The sequence below is a fragment of the Lagenorhynchus albirostris genome, chromosome 1, assembly GCF_949774975.1.
Source record: "Lagenorhynchus albirostris chromosome 1, mLagAlb1.1, whole genome shotgun sequence".
NCBI lineage: Eukaryota > Metazoa > Chordata > Mammalia > Artiodactyla > Delphinidae > Lagenorhynchus > Lagenorhynchus albirostris.
Window position 1 is genome coordinate 128892245 of NC_083095.1, and position 13717 is coordinate 128905961.

Below are 13717 nucleotides of genomic sequence, written 5' to 3' on the forward strand. Positions count from 1 at the left end.
CCCTGCTTAAAACACCTCAGAGGCTTCCTCTTGCTCATTTGAAAATAACCCAGCTCACGAAAATGACGCTAAACATCACTGACCTTTAACAGATTTGCGCAGGACAGCTTTCCCTATCGATCATGAAATGATATGTTTTGGGATTGGTTGAGTAATAGCCACGACACTTGAGCTGCCCCTAACACTTCTTCCCCTCTGGGATCCCTGGACCTTCCCGAAATCCAGCATCTAGGGCAGCAGGGGGGGCCCCAGGACCCTGCCCCAGCCTGTGGCTTGTGTCTGTTCTGATGGGACATGCCTGTGCCTTTGTGGTTGTCAAAGGCTCGTTAACCCCTCCTGGAAGACTCAACGCAGTCAAACGTATCCCCCTGCCCCACTTCCTCCCTTTCTCTCCCTGAGCCCTGGCCACACAGCCCTTCTTTATTTTCCCCAGGTGCATCATGCTTCCCTCGGGGCCTTTGCAAGTGTGCTTCCTTCTGTCTAGAACAATCTCTCCCACCCTGTCCCCTTTTGACTTTGGTTAACGTTTCTCATCCTCCCTTCGATCATTCATAGTCAGCTTCAATAAGTATAGGTTGGATGGATGAAAGAAAGAATGACCAATCATGTGTGAGAGGAGCAGGCGCTAGCAAACGGACTTCTTCCATCGCTCTCCATTTTCTTTGCCTAGTTAATCATCGCCAGAAGGAGAAAGGGAGCCTGTGGATCCGGAGGCTGTGATGTCCGCCTTCTACTTTGCTCCGCATTGCTGCTCCTGGACAGAAGCGGCTTCAACCTGGGTGATGCCTCTTAGCTGTGAGTATTACCGCTTGCAAAGAGGGAAAAGAGAAATAATCTAAATATTTGGGATTCCAAAAGTTGTCTTGTACCAGGTAACTTGAGGCTTCCTATCTCCTCTTTCTGGCCATGAGACAAGAAAGGGAATGAGAGTGAAGTACGAGAGGTAAGGGGAATTAGATAACCTGAACATAGCCTGAAGACTCCCTGAGGACACTTCATCGGAAACCGACATTCCATCGAGAAGTCATTTTACTGCTGTCCTCTGAGCTTGTGGTACAGCTATTCTCTTACAGGCCAAGTGGGGGCCAGCCCCAGGCAGGCCCTCGGGAGGAACCCGGTTTTTAGGTCCATACCCCAGATGCCCTGGAGGAGGAAGAGAAAGAAGTAAGTTAAGGAGGCAAGCAGGGGAGGGAAGGAAAGGTTCTCAGAAGCAGCTTAAAACTACATGTTTACCAGCTCGCGAGGGACTCTGTTGTGTCGTGGTGTTCTGTTTTGTTTTATTTTGTTTTGTTTAAATCACGCTTCCCTTATTTCCTTATTATTCACTGGGCACAAGCTTGCCTTGACTTTGCAGTCTACAAACGTTCACAACCAAGAAAATGAAGAGAACGATTTTGCATTATTCCCGGTACCCGGTACCTTGCTGGAGCCTGAAATTAGGGGTTGGACTACATGTCTGCTTCCCTTCCACCTCCAAATGTTAACAAAGAAGGGATAATGGAGGGGTTTTCTTCCCTGCTGGGACACAACCCCCAGAAATGCCAATTAGGATGAAAACATTAGTGTTTGTCAAGAGTCGAGAGCAGTATTTTTTCAAAGCGTAACTTCTGGAACTGTAGCCCCAAGAAATAGTCTGCTGGTAAAAGGATTCCTGGTCAGTACTTATTAGTGAAGTGCAGAAGCTGTGTTACTCATATGTTCCCCCCAAAAGGTCCGGTTGTCCCAAGCTGCCTTCCTGCAATCTGTTCACACTGGGCTCTCATTCCAGTCCCATATGCTCTGAAATCCCAGGAAGCCGCTCTCAGCAGTATGCCATCGGTCCCCCAACATTAGGAAGTCCTCACTAGTGCCGATGTTATGCTCCAGGCTGGGGACCCCCAGGAGGAATGGTGGGATGCTGGGCATGTGGTGCTGGGCAGGGGGCAGGCTTAGTGAGGTGGGGTGGTGGCAGTCTTGTGCAGGATGACCAGGTCGTCTATCATAGCAACCTGGACAGTGGAGTGAAGGGGGCACTAATTATTCCTAATTATACGTGGCAGCAGGTGGAAACTAGGGCTGCCCTATATATGTGGAGCTGACAGAGGGGTTATGATTTTTGTTTCTCAGCTTAGGAGCCACTTCTACGGCCAATGGGCAGTGGTCACAGGAAAAAGCTTTCAGTTAACAATTAGAGGGGGCTTTGTAACAGAAAGTCTCCAACAACAGTGTGGGCTATTTTATGAGTAGTGAGCACCTTAACACTGCAGATATGCACGAGGGTAACTGACAACCTGCCCTCCAAGATGTTGTGTACAGAAGACACTGACATGCCAGGGAGCTGGACGACCGCGGGGTGGCCTGTGACTGGGATCTGAGGCACCCACTCTGCTATGTCCTCTCTGCTAGAGAGGGTTAGTTGTTTATACATGAGGACCAAATTCTGCCAATCTGATGCATGCACACCCATACGCTTGGGTAAAAGTAGAAATGCAACAGGACTGAAAGATTTAAAACTTGCTGACTTTGTATAATTAATATTCTCTTGTGTCTATACAGAATGTAAATATCTGTTTAAAATGAGACTAGATTTCACAGTCTTGACTTTAAAAAAGAGAACACTCTGTGACATGTAAGCAAAATGTGGTCACAACTATTTGAACAAGTTTGAAGTAGATCAGAATCAGCTCTGAAAAGCCAGCTTAGGTCACTTGGATTAAGTTTGGTCAATAAAAATTGCACTCTGGTTATGTAAGATGTTCACATCAAGGGCAGAAGGGTGGGAATATAAGGGAATTCTTTGTACTATTTTTGCAACTTGTCTGTATGTCTAAAATTAGTTTTTAAAAAACTCCATATCCTTGGCTCCTAAGCCCTGCTCATACCATGGCCTGCCTGAAGAACTTCCCTCATCCTTTAAGGCTCAGCTCAGGCAGAACATCCCAGGATTTCCGATCCCCTCTCATGAGTTGGGGATCTGCAGATGCCCCAGTTATACCTACCACCTACCAGTATGATTTTCTATTCTGCACCTTTCTCGCCTTTCTCTGAGCGTCTTTTGGACTGGAATATTTTCTTCATTTTATATTTACCTCTGAGTACCAAGGCCCTACTCAGCACTCTGTACATATCTCTTCAATAAATTAATAAATCAATCCATTTTGAAGTTTTATTAGTTATTTTTTTCTTTTTAAAAATTGTGGTAAAATATACACTACATAATTTTAACCATTTGAAGTGTCCAATTCATTGGGACATTAAGTATATCCCAATGTTTTATAATTTTTCTATCATTTTAAATGGTCTAAACTGGTCAGAGCTGTTAGAGCCACTTAATCTGGACCCAAGGGACTCATGACACTCAGAATTCATTTCATCCCACTGTGCCACCAATCAAAATCTGTGTGAGCGAGTATGGAATTATTTCATCCTATTTGAACTAGCTTGAATCAGGGAGAACTGGCTCTGCCCAGGCTCCAGGCCAGTAGTCGGCACTCAAAGTTGGTGATTTTCTTTGGCCTAATCTCTTGGGTTGTCACTTTCTCTTTTGTTATTTTTTTTTTCCCTTGGAGGTATCTGCCCTGCTGCTCTCCTTTCTCCTCCCACATACCACACCCGTCCCTGGATCGGCCTGGCTCCGGGGCAGGGAGCTTACATTCTACTGCCACCTTCATTGTCCCACCCGTGCACCTGCACTTTCAAAACAACTCCTGCAGGCAGGCTTTGGAGGCAGTCATAATCAAACAGGCTGACTCATTTAGGGAGTCTACCTGTATCTGGACAACCTCTTCAAATATTTAAGGTCACCCTTACCCCCTCCTGGGAGAGGAGGGACATTTTCTCACAGTCATTCTATTTCCTACCTCACTAGTTTTAAATGCCTCCATTTGAATTGAAAGAATGTAGCACTGCATTAGGAACCAAGAAACTGGGCTCTAGTAATTTTCCGGCCATTAGCTAGCTGGGTAATTTTGGTCATGCCCTCCCTGGGACGATATTTGCCAGTTAGTAAAAAGAAGGGCTTGGATATACAGATCAAAGTTTGATTTTTATTATTACTGTTTTGCAGCAGGTTTTTTTTCTGTGTGTGGGGATACAGTATTACCCTAAGACAAGAAAAATGCTGAATCCCTCTGGCTGTCAGAAGCGAGTTTTCTCTCTCCCCCATGCTGTCTAACCCTAGTTAGAATGTGGAGGGCTCTTGTCCTTTGTCCCTTGCCTTTAGAAGGAGCCCAGTGAGTATTATCTTTTGTGTGAGTGTGCGCGTGTGACTGTGCGCCCCTTACAGGAGGGCTCTTCTGTCGCTGCCCTTATAGTCACTGCCTTCTTCTCCGCTCTTGTTTACAGCAAAAATTTTCTTGCTGGCTCCCTGCTTCAGCCTCATCCTCATCCTCTTGTAGCCAGAATGGTTGTCCCAAAACGCAAGGATGCCCCCATCCCTCCTGTGCCTCGGTCCTTCAATGGCTCCCACAAACCTCAGGATAAGATTAGCGCGGAATTCAAGGCCTTCCACCATCTGGCCTTAGTTTAATTACCTCCTGGTCTCACCCCTTTTTCCTCTTACTTGGCCAGCCCGGACCGCTCTTCCTTCCAGTCTCGCCACCCTCCTCCCTCCTTTCCTCGGTCTAGACTGTCCTCCCCTCTACGGATTGATGTCTGTCCGCTCTCACCCAGGGGTCTGTGGCGTTCGTCCTCGTTAAGGGGCCCCTCTGGTGAGTGAGGGTGGGTTGGGGGCCGGTGCTTCCCGAGGCGGCCGCCAGGGGGCGTCAGGAGCGGCTCCAGATGACAGCAGGAGGCCGAGAGTGGGGGAGGGAGGAGGGACTGAGGGAGCGCGGATCCCGGCTCTCGGGATCGCAAACTCAGAGCCAGAGTTCTCCGCGCGCACCCGAGCCTCTGGCCGCCCGCGCAGCCCGACGCGGAACCCGGGCGCAGCGGGAGCCCGTGCAGGACGGGCGCGGGGCGGCGGCGGCAGCGGCCGTCCATGCGGCGCGCTCGGGGCTGCCCGGCGCCGGGAACCACGCGGGGGCGAGGCGAGGCGGCCACCGGCCGCTCCGGGACACGGACCGCCAGGTGAGCCGAGCTGCCCGCGCCGCGCGCCCTCTGCGCCCAGCCCGCGGGGTCACGACCCGGCCCGGCCGCTGCCAGCCTCTCGGGCCCCCTCAGGACCGCCGGGCGGGCTGGCGCGGGTGGCGGGGCGCAGTGGGTGTGTCGGGGGCGCCGAGGGGCTGCGTCCGAACCAGGCTGGGGGAGCCAGCGCGCGCCTAGTTCGTGCCGGCGGCTGCGCCTCCTTCTGTCCTCTTCTTTTCCTGGGGGATTTGCTCCGTCCCAGCGCCAGCACTCACCCCTCCACCCTCCTACTTGGAAACTATAGGGACAGTCAACCTTGGCCGTCCTGGAGTCGGGGCCCCGAGCTCTCTTGGTTGCGGCAGTTGGGGACTGGCGAGTGAACACCCAGCCCGCGCGACCCCACGCTAACCTCGCCAACCTCCTGCCCGGGGCCGGAGAGCTGGTCGAGTCTCGGTCGGCGCGCGTCGAGACCCAGCCTGGGGCCTCGGCCACATCGTTTTCTAGAAAGCCTCACATCTCTGTGTGTGTGTCTCAGCTAAACCGCTGCAACCTAGCGCCTCTGGGAGCCGGAGTGGATGGGCGGTTTCCGCCAACTCCGGACACTTCCTCAAGTGTAGCCCAAGTACCTGCAGTCCCTTGGCGCGCTTGTAGAATTAGCTTTTACAGAACTAGCCCACACTGGAGCTATCTGGAAGTTAATATTTTTTTCTTTGAAATAACATCAGCCCTAAGTTGGGAAGAGGCTTTCAGGTCGTTCTCAGGCCCACTTAGCATCGGGAATTTGTGGGGTCTCCTTAAGCAGTCCACAGCCAGACCCGCGCCCCACCCCCCTGCGCGTGCCTCCACTGCTGCCTGGCGAGTGTGCGTGCCTGCCTCTCTTCCTGTCTCCTCAGTGACCCCCACCACGCAGCCCTTTGTCCCTTGGCAGGCAGTAAGTGAATCTGAAGCCTTGGTCCTGGGTAGCCAAAGCGATCCTGTGATGCCTGTTGGAATTTGGAAAAAGAGACATAGAGACCTGAGAGAGGTCTGCGGAATCATCTCCTCCAACTGTCCTTTCGCAGCTGAAGGCATCCAGGTATAAAAGGGTCTAAAGATTTTTCAAAGATCACACAGCTCTTAAAACCTGTATAACCTGCGTATGTCTTCTGCTTCATTGATAAAAATGATGAAGTGGTTGGGCTTAATAGCACTTTATTGGGTCTCAAAATACAAAGAAGTAAACATTTTAAAAAGGTGATTTAAATACAGTGCTACTCAACTCCTATAGATTTTTGTTGGTACCATAGTTGAATTCCTTTAGAGAACAAAATCCTAGCCCTGAAATTAATGCAAGGAAGCAGACAGGAGTCCTGGGACTTTCCTATAAACCGTTGCAGGGCTGGAACAGGGATTTCCCAGAGGTCCCGGAAACAAGTTTGGGTGATCAGAATACTGGAGGCCCTAGTGAACAAGCAACTCGGGTGGCCTCTTGTGGGGAGGGCTGGCCAGATGAGCTTGTGTGGTCTCCTCCATGCCCAGCACCCAGCAGGGTGCCAGCTTGGTCTTATCTTCATTTCAGGCTTCCCTGCCATGTAGAAGTGGTTCCAGTTGGCTGTTAGGAAAAAATAAATAAAATACAGCCTAGAGTTTGCATAAGATCAGGATTGGATATTTTGACTCGGAGGGTTGTTGTTGACCTAGAAATGCTTATTGTGACTGTGATCAGTTATCCTAAAGAGAGTCTGGGTACTGATTGCCTATCCTTTTCCATCCCCCAACGTTTCTCTCCATGGTACCACCTTCCTCCCAGTTGGCTGGGAGTCTCTATGTTTGAGGGTACCAGACTCGGCATCCCAGCTCCCTCATTTATAGCTAATTCGTTACCAAGTCCCATCCACGTTCTTTTGTGGTATCCAGGAAATTATTTTCCTGTCTCCATTCCCTCTGCTCCCTCCTCAAACCATGTCCGCGTTACAGTAAGAGTCTCCCCTCTTGACTTCTGGCCACGAGTCCCTTTCTTCATTTTAATCCATCGTCTTTCATGCTGACAGATTAATATTCCTAAAATTCTGATTGCACCACATCACTTCTTTCAAAAAATCACAATGGCTCCCCAGCATTCACTTCTATTTAAATCTTCTCCAGCCAATATTTTTGGGGATCTGCTGTGTCAGGGAGTGTTACAACATGCTGAGGCTTAAACCAAGAGCAAGACAATATCCTTGCCCTTGATTCGTTGACAGGCTAGCAGATGATGTATAGCCACCTGGGAGAGAAAGAGATGTAAAGAAAGAACCACAAAACACAGCAAAACATTGGGAGTGTGCAAAACATCAAGGAGACACAGATGAGGGAGAAATATTTTCCTGCGTGGGAAGAGCTAGGAAAATTTCTGCTGGGCTTTGAAACATGGGGAGGAGTTCAAGGAGATGGGAAAGGCTGGAAGGAGGGGAAGCATGGCAGGCAAAGGGAAGAGCTTGAGCAAAGACCTAGAGATGTGAAAGTGTTCGTATGGACACGGTGGCATCAAGGCCATTCTTCGTCTGGATGTTTCAAACTTGCCTTAATTTGAGTCTACTTTATTGATCCAAGAGCAGCCCAGCTCTTCCCTGCCTGAAATCCTTCACTCCACTTACCTGTTCTTTTTATCGTGGCCTTGTATGTCCCCTACCCAGCAGCTCAGAAATGCAGATATCCCCTCTGCTGGTCTAAATTTTGCCAGGAAGTGGATCCCAGCCCTTCTTGCACATGCCCATCCCTCTCTTCCATGAACCCATTTTATGTGTTCCCCTGCATTCTTTGCACGGTCTCTGTATTCAGCCTGGACATGTCCTAGCGGGCAAGCCGCACCTCCCCAGCCACCCCAAAGTTTCTCCAGAGCAGCTCCTGGGTTTCTGTTCCTAGGGCCTCTCCCGGGCCGTGGGGCACAGTTCCAGCACGTTGCCAGCACCAGCGAACTTGAAAATGTGACTGGCTTTGACCTTCCATCCTACTTTTCCCTGCTTTCTCTTCTTCTCCCCACTTGTCCCACCTTTTATCTTTCTCTGTGTGTGTGTGCAGAGTTGTGATATTTATTTACATATGTGCAGATCTAAAGGTTGCACGTGTGTTTATCGACTGGCTTCTCTTTGAAGGTAATGGTTTAGAAATGCTGTGCCAATTGCTAACGCAGGGCCCAGGCTGCCACTGGGAGGGGAGCTTCAGTGCGAGGCTCTGCCTTGAGGCTGCTCTGCTGACTCTTGCCCTCTTTCAGGATCCCCCCTCTTCACTCCCCTCTGCTTGACCTGTGCGCTGATGCCGGGCCACCCCTCATCTTGGGCCAGATTTGCCTTCTTTTCTTTCTCCAACCCATCAAAACTGACGTCTCCGGTTTCTGGAGCCTTGCTGGCCTGATGAATTCTTTCAGGTCAAGTTTAATGAGCCCTGTGTGTGCTGGGCTTGATGCTTTCATCCTTCCAGCAACCTGTGACAGGAACAGTATCATCTGCATTTTATGAGGAAGGAAACTCCGCTTGCTTGCCTGAGGTCAACAACTCAGGTTTGGAATCTGAGTCTTAGAACCCAGCTTCCTAAGTCTGGTGCGCTTTCCACTATATCCCTGTTTCCTGAAAGGGCTGTTTTCAGAACACCTGAATCAGAATTAGGATCTAGTGGGGGAAAAAAACAGATTCCAGGGTGGAGGCAGGGCCTGGGAACGAGCATTTTAAAGACAGCCTCAGGTAATTCTGCACGGCTCAGGTTTGAGGACCACTGCCCTAGGCTGCCTTTACAATGAGGTTCTAATGACAGGTGGTGAGTTAATGAGCCACTGGATCCCAGGTAGCACAGTCCTTTTTAACAGAGGCCTTGACCTTGACTCTTAAGGAGTGAGCCATGGAGCAGAGCCCTCTTTTGGTCAAAGGGGTCTTCAGTTCAGTCCTGAAAGCATGCTCCGCACCTCTCCCCATCAGGCTCACTGTGAATGTATTTCTGGGCCTGAGCATGTGCTGAGGGAGAGGGACCAGGGTGGATTGGTTTGGAGACCCGAGTTGCCTGAGGTGACAGTGGACTGGGACTCCCCAAAGAGGGCTGAGCGTGTGGGCGTGGTGAGTCCCACCTCCTTCCCCAGAGTGGGGTCTGGTCACTGACACATCTCCTTCATTCTACAGGCCTTTATTTTGCACCCTCCCCCCTCGAGGCTTGGTTTCCCCATCTGTAACAAAGGATGGCCACATCCTAGAGGGCTGGTGTAGGGACTGGTGCACAGGCACATGGGGCATTAAGCAAAGCGGGTGCCTGGTGTCAGTTTTCATCCCATTTAACTGCTCTGTACCCAGTCAGCGCTTGGCAGGCAGTTGGCGCTCAATATATGAGCTCTAGAAAAAGTACGTCGTCTCAGGCCCCCTCAGGTCCAGGGGGTTTGTGTCTGAAGGGCTGAATATTGCAACCTTAATTCAAACCCAGGAAATGAACAGCCCTAGCTGTGCAGTAATAATAGTGATGATGATGATGATGATGATAATGATGAAGAAGAATTATCCATTCAACATCCTCTTCCCTCTCCATTTCCTTCCTACAATTTCCCTTTAGTTTCCTCCAAGAAGGACCTAAGAAACAGGTAGGCAGCAGTTTGCTTTTATTGATGGTTACCTGGCCCGGGAGAGTGGTCCCTTTCTGCTTATCTCTTTTCCTTTTTCCCTAATCCTTTCCCTGAACGTACTGCGCATGCTGTCTTCTCCCATGAGCCTTACTCAAGCACATCACTGACCAGTACCCTAGCAGCATTCTTCCTTAACCCTTCTCCTCTCGGGCGTGGTCCGGAGAGCCTGCTTACACTGCACTTGTCCCAGAAGGGTGGTATCAGGCAGCCCAGGACCTGGGCTGGGCAACCCTCCCAGACAGCTGGCCGTCTGCCCTAGGGCTGGCCAGCAGCAAGGACCCAAATAATGAGTGATTATTGGGCGCCCCATCTAATCTCCTGCCAGGGGAAATGAAGGGCCAGCCGTGGGCTGGGGCTCGTCATGACCTGCTCCAGGTGGGCTTGGAATGCACCCAGTGCAGGATGGGGATTAAGGCTTGAAAGATGAGAGGAAATGAGATGTTAACCCTTTAGGTTGTGGCCCCCTGAGCCCCAGCAGGGAAATCGCAAGGGAATTATCTGTAGGCATATGATGAAAGGGGAGCTTGGCCTCTGATTTATGGCAGGGATGCAGCCACATGACTCTGAGGGGAGAGCAGCAGGGTGAGACAAGTGATGTCTTTGACTTCACCATTTTTCTTGGAGGCTCAGGTTAATTTCTTATGCAAATGGATACGCGGACTGCAGGGAGGCTGCTCTACCTGCTTCCTTCTTGGAAACCTTCTGATCATATCAGCACGTTACAAATTTGTAGTTGCCAAACAGACTTTTCCTTCTGTAACACAGTGCCTCTGATCCCTTGTCATTTCGAGGAGGATGGAGAAGGGAGTCTGGCACTGGCTGGACACCATCTTCGGTAGTGGGTCCACCTCCTTCCCCGGGTCAGGCAGCTGAGGGTGGGAGCCCTCCCGAGCCGGCTGCCTGAATTCAGGCCTTGACTCAGCCATGCTGGGGGGCCCTGAAGAGTTCCTTAACCTCTTGTGCTGTAAGTCTTCCCGTCTGTAAAATGGGCATAATAATACATACATACATACTGTGGGTGAGAGTCATGAGAATGTAAAAAGCTTAAAACAGCCTCAGGCATGTGGATGTGCCGTGTGAAGGTTAGCCATCACTTTTTTCTCGCTTCTCTGGGAAGGATGTAAGCAGCTTCTCTTCCACACCTCTCACATTTGCTTAGGGTGATTGATCTCGATTGTTTGACCTCTAACCCTCACATGCCTTGAATTCTGGTCCCTCTCCCCCCTCCCTTTGCTACTGGCTCCCTGGCCTTCAGCTGCCCTTTTGATTCCACTCCTTGCCCCCAGCCCCTGCCTCCACGCTTGGCGGCCAGAGCTGGTGGACTGGGAAGTGACACCTGCCTGGTCCTGTGGTTGCATGGCCCTTCCACACCAGTGCTGCCCACAGCCAGCCTTGCTATGACCTGACAGCCCAGAGAAAAGTGGCTGAGAGTAGGGAGGGCAGCTGCCTTGAAAGCAAAATTAGGAGCCGTGGAGACAGTCTGACCTGGGTGCAAATCACAGCTCTGCCCCTTCTTCTGGTTTCTTTGAGCTCTGGTTGCTTCATCCTTGATTGATGCTAAGAATAGCAACACTTATCTAATGGTCAAGAGGGTCCCACCCGACAGTGGACATGAGGCTCTTTGAGACTGTCAGTAGAGGCGGAGAGTTTATTGCTGGTTATAAGGTGAGTCTTGGGAGTGGAGCTGTGTGTCTTCAAGTTTTTAAGTCTTGTTACAGGGTATGCACTGACATCCTAGCCACTAGCTCTGTTTAGTGTCTTTTCCAGAACAGACAAGTACTCAGGTCCTGCTTGACTTTAGTGATGTTTTAGTCAAGGCCCAGGGTTTCATTCTATTTTTTTAATTTTTATTAATTTTTACTGGAGTATAGTTGATTTACAGTGTTGTGTTAGTTTCTGCTGTCCAGCAATGTGAATCAGTTATACATATACATATATCCACTCTTGTTTAGATTGTTTTCCCATATAGGTCATTACAGAGTATTGAGTAGAGTTCCTGTGCTATACAGTAGGTTCTTATTAGTCCAGGGTTTCATTCTGCTTGCAGTTCAAAGGATCTTCTGGCCAGCTAAGGGAGAGGGAACTGCTGTTTATGGAGCTCTGTGTCAGGTGCTGGGGTTTACCTGCATGAACTTATTTAATCCTCTCCACAATCCATGTAAGCTAGACAATATTCTTCTTGTTGTACAGCCTAGAAAACTGAGGCTCAGAGAGGTTAAGGAAATTACATGGGCTCACACAGCAAGTGGATGTCAGAGTGATATTTGAATTCCAAGTCATCCGCCTCCAGAATATGTGCTCTGGGGGAACTACTGGGCCAGTTAGTGCCTCATTATAATTATAACCCGCTGAGAAGTCTAACTGTAACCACTTAAAAGTCTAATTGTAACCCACTTGAAAATTTTAAAAATTGAGATTCACTGTTTTAAAGTACACAATTCAGTGGTTTTTACTTTATTCACAGAGTTGTGCCACCCTCACCATGATCTAATTCCAGAATATTTTCAGCACCCCTAAAAGAAATTCTGTACCCATTAGAAGTCATTCCCCACTCCCTCCCATGTGGAAACCATGACTCTACCTTCTGTCTCTATGGATTCTGGACATTTTATATAAATGGAGTCATATGATACATGGTCTTTTGTGACTGACTTCTTTCACTAAGAATAACGTTTCCAGGGTTTGTCCATGTTGAAGCATGTATCAGTGCTTCCTTCCTTTTTATTGCTGTGTAACCCACTGAAACTAAAAAGTAAGGCTGACTATTTTGCTTAGAGAAGGGGTGGAGTTATAATCGCAGAACAGATGTAGCACAAAGGGGGGCTCATTTTTTACTGTGGGCAGGTGTGAAAGAACCGTGACTATGGGGGCAGGTGGAGTGAGTACGGCTGCCTGAGTGTGTGGAGGCGGAGGCGGGAGGGAGGTTGGCTGGGTTCCCACATCTGGGAGTAGCCGGGATGCCCAGCTTCTCTCCTCCAGGCACTCGTGCTGCCCTTGGCTTGTGCCGCTGGCAAAGCCTATTGAGATGTGCCCTGGGTGCCGTGGACCCCTGCCTGGGAGAGGCGGGCTGGAGGGTTTTGGAGCCGCCTTTGCCACAGTCTGCCTAGTTTCGGTACAGTATAGACAGTTTAGCCCCTGCACAGTCTGCTGCATAGCTTTTAACTCCACGTGGACCCCGGTGTCAAATGCTGTGTGCTGATGACGGCACTGATGATTTGCTTTTTAAGTTTCTAGATATAACACTTTATTTTTTTCTGATTACAAAGGTAAGATATATGTATTGCAGAAAACTTAGAAAATACAGAAAACACAAAGCAGAAAAATAAAAATCACCCATAATTTCCCAACCAATGATGACCATTATTTTCAATGTGTATCTTCCTGGTGTCTCTCTCTCTCTCTCTCACCCTGCCCACACACACTTTTATAATATCGGTATTATGTTAAACATATTGTTTTGTTCACTACTTTTTTCACTTAATAATTCATCATAAACATTTTCCTTCTGTACTAAATATTCGATATTCTTCAAAAACGTGATTTTTTAAATGGCTGCAGTGTATTTTTTTAAAATATTAATGTTTGACTTATGATAAAAACCCTCCAGAAAGTAGGCATAGAGGGAACTTACCTCAACATAATAAAGGCCATATATGACAAACCCACAGCCAACATCATTCTCAATGGTGAAAAACTGAAAGCATTTCCACTAAGACCAGGAACAAGACAAGGTTGCCCACTCTGACCACTCTTATTCAACATAGTTTTGGAAGTTTTAGCCACAGCAATCAGAGAAGAAAAAGAAATAAAAGGAATCCAAATCAGAAAAGAAGAAGTAAAGCTGTCACTGTTTGCAGATGACATGATACTATACATAGAGAATCCTAAAGATGCTACCAGAAAACTACTAGAGCTAATCAATGAATTTGGTAAAATAGCAGGATACAAAATTAATGCACAGAAATCTCTGGCATTCCTATACACTAATGATGAAAAATCTGAAAGAGAAATTAAGGAAACACTCCCATGTACCACTGCAACAAAAAGAATAAAATA